The sequence below is a fragment of the Etheostoma spectabile genome, chromosome 1, assembly GCF_008692095.1.
Source record: "Etheostoma spectabile isolate EspeVRDwgs_2016 chromosome 1, UIUC_Espe_1.0, whole genome shotgun sequence".
NCBI lineage: Eukaryota > Metazoa > Chordata > Actinopteri > Perciformes > Percidae > Etheostoma > Etheostoma spectabile.
This window is the reverse complement of record NC_045733.1, coordinates 15,125,924-15,129,112: the sequence shown is the minus strand read 5'-3', so window position 1 is coordinate 15,129,112 and position 3,189 is coordinate 15,125,924. Positions and strand designations below refer to the sequence as shown.

Sequence of the window (3,189 nt, the reverse complement as noted above, 5' to 3'; positions counted from 1 at the left end):
CTGCCAGTATTTTAGTCAAAGACAGGCTTTGGTCTCTAACTCAATTAATTATTGGGTGCATAAAGGAAGGAAATGATTTAAAATGAATTCAGCATTTTCAGTGACTTTGTTTTCTTGTCATTCATTTGTTTCCCACTGTCATATTATTTAGCATTGTTCCCTACTGAGCTGCATGCTGAGACCTTTCTACCCCTGCCTGTGACCTTTACAAATTTCGCCCTTTGCTGCTGCTTTGTGTAATCTGACCTTATTAAACTTTATTTTATACCATGTGGTCATAAGTAAAAGTGAAGTACTCCTCTGAACTCAATCTTTTAATGGAAACAGGCACAGGCATGGGAGACACTCATCAAAGTGAAACTCCAGTCTAATTAAAGTAGAAACACAGAATGTGACATAGTACAAAGAGAAACAGCAAGACAGAGATACAGAAAGAGGGAGAAGGTGAGAGAAAACGAGGCTGAGAACAAGGGAGCAAAAGAAGAAGCATGCTTTTGAAAAAGTTCCAGTACACAATGACTCATTACTCTACATCTGTGTGTCTGGCAGGGTGGCACATCTTTACGCCACGGCAGCAGCCCGGTGCAGTCTAGCCAACCTTCGATATGCTTTACCAGCCTGCAGGCTGGAGACACCATGCATAATCTCTGCCTCACTCTGTTTGTCTCTCAGTCCCTTTTCCCACATCATAAAAAAACATAAAACAACTTAAGCAGGCTATGTCATACGGAGCACGTGGACTGCCAAGTGATCAGTTACCACAGGGAAATGTATGTATATGTTTTTTAAGCCACGCTAGCAGCACAGCTCTAGGTATGCCAATGTCAGTCCACCACTTTGGCTTAGCCTGATATATCTTGGCAACTATTGGAAGTGAACTGGCACCTCTCCAGCTACCAGGCCACACTCCGTACTTGGTTTAAATGGCCGACCCTCCGGTTCCCAAGCCAAGTCCCTAAAGATTAGTGCCGCCCTAAAATGATGAACATGGCTAGCATTGTCATCGTAGTACAAGTAGCCTACAGCCTCACAGAGTTGCTAGCATAGCAGTAGACTCTAGTAGACAACTAGAATACATTGCATGTCATTTAGCTGAAATTTTTATCCAAAGCGACTTTCAACATTGAAGGTACAAACTCCAGACAACATGTAGTAAGTGCATATCTATTAGCTTTAAAAAAAAAGAGCCTGCTGAATGTGCAGCTTTAAGAATACATATATATACTCTATATATATATACACACACACATATATATATATATATATATATATATATATATATATATATATTTACACTGTATATATACTGTATATGTACACACGTAGCTCTTGCTAAATCTTATTTAACTAGATGTTGAGAGTTAAATAGTTCAAACAATCATTTAAATCCTTTGAATACAGTACAAATATAAATATGGTGAAACAAGTTAATTCCACATATGTTTAAATGGTTGAATAAAACGTTCATAATGTAAGAGTTATATTTACAGCTTTTAAAAGGTCAAAGTTTGAAGTTCATGCAATTGACTAGTTTGAGTGAAGTGCACATGATTCAGAACCTTTCTTTAACTGTCTATGTTCAGCAAGTGTAATCAACTACACAGTTGATAACAGCCTATATGTCAATCCTCGTTTTTCTTTACTTTTATTGGAGGGTCATCGTGACACATCAGCCAATGTAAATACAATCCCAGGTAGAGGGGTGGGGCATAGTTTTAATGTACAGAGATTGTCGTTTTTTGAGAGATTATTCGGAGAGAGCATAGACCGTATATTCTTAATGGTCTATGGGAGAGAGAAACGCTGACCCATCTAACAATTTTTGGTTCCCTGAACGTTCTGAGAACGTTCGTTTTTGGTTGTGGGAACGTTCCCTGAGGTTTGTTTTGGTTGTAGTTTGGTTGTCTGTTGGTTAATTGGAAGGTTTTCTTAACGTTCCGGGAACGTTCGTTTTTTGGTTAAAGCGAACGTTCTCGGAACGTTCCCCTAACGTTCTCTAAAAGTTACAACCTTTAGAGAACGTTAGGCGAACGTTCCGAAAACGTTGCAACCTTTAGCGAACGTTAGGGGAACGTTTCCTTAACGTTGCAACCTTTAGAGAACTTTAGGGGAACGTTCCATTAGCGTTGCAACCCTCAGCGAACGTTACGGAACAACAGTAGGTTGTAGAAGGACACTTATGAGGCTGACGACCAGTTATGCTGTGTTTTTGGAGTATTGTAATCTACAAGTGGTAAATATACATGTGTGTGTGACTTTATATTCTGTAACTAAGTGTTCACCTACTGTGTTACTAACCGTTAGCACTAGCACAATTGCGATTAGCATTGCTTTCGTACTGTTAGCTTTGCATGTGAAATACGTGGTTGAGACAAGCTAGCGCTAATTCGCCTTGCAATAGTGTATGGACCTGCTGTCTCAGTTCATTTATTTGATTCAGGACAGGAAACGGACATTCTCTGTAAATAAGAGTAGATTGGGGAAGCTCCTTTCCCAGCTAACAATTTACTTCCCACAACTGAATTGTTCACTGAAGGTTAGATTTGGTTAGTTTTGGTTGTGTTTAGGTTGTAAGTATGGATTAATGTTCTGGGAACGTTAGCTTTTGGTTACATCGAACGTTCTCAGAACGTTCCCCTAACGTTGCAACTTTAGGGAACGTTCCCCTAACGTTCTTTTTTACATTCCCCTAACCTTTAAAAAACTTTAACAACCGTGATACCAATTTTATATTACTTTAAACTGTCTGTGTATGAGCAGTATGAGACTCAATCCAAACTTTCTTTCTGTTGCTCGATTACTGTTTTCGGCTGCAGTTTGTGATTTGCATAAAAGGATTTTCCTTTTGGGGGCATTTAGTTTTGTTCAGTCTATCTCAGTTGTTTTTGGGAGCAGCATATAGTTGTCACCAGCCTAGAGCGCCCTGTCACGGCTGTAGACGGTAATGCTTTCAGTATGGATTAACATTTAAAAAAAAAACATTATATATATTTTCATATATATAGTCGCACCGGACTATAAGTCGCAGGACCAGCCAAACTATGAAAAAAAGTGTGACTTATAGTCACACTAATACGGTATGTAATGTATACTGTAGGTGAATGGCAAAAGTGGGGATGACCCCACTTATCAGCAGTTCTGGAGAGTGATGGCAGTGGGAAAGAAGCTGTTCTTGTGTCAGGTGGTTTT

At 39.3% G+C, this 3,189-nt stretch overlaps 1 long non-coding RNA gene across 1 annotated transcript in view; it reads left to right on the top strand.

Moving 5' to 3' along the window:
* Nucleotides 1-2,156: 2,156 nt before the first annotated feature.
* Nucleotides 2,157-3,189, top strand: part of LOC116672563 (uncharacterized) — a 5,892-nt gene continuing 4,859 nt past the window's right edge. The window contains exon 1 of the long non-coding RNA XR_004327600.1: nt 2,157-2,233. This is a non-coding gene — a long non-coding RNA (uncharacterized LOC116672563). The remainder of the gene's footprint in view (nt 2,234-3,189) is intronic.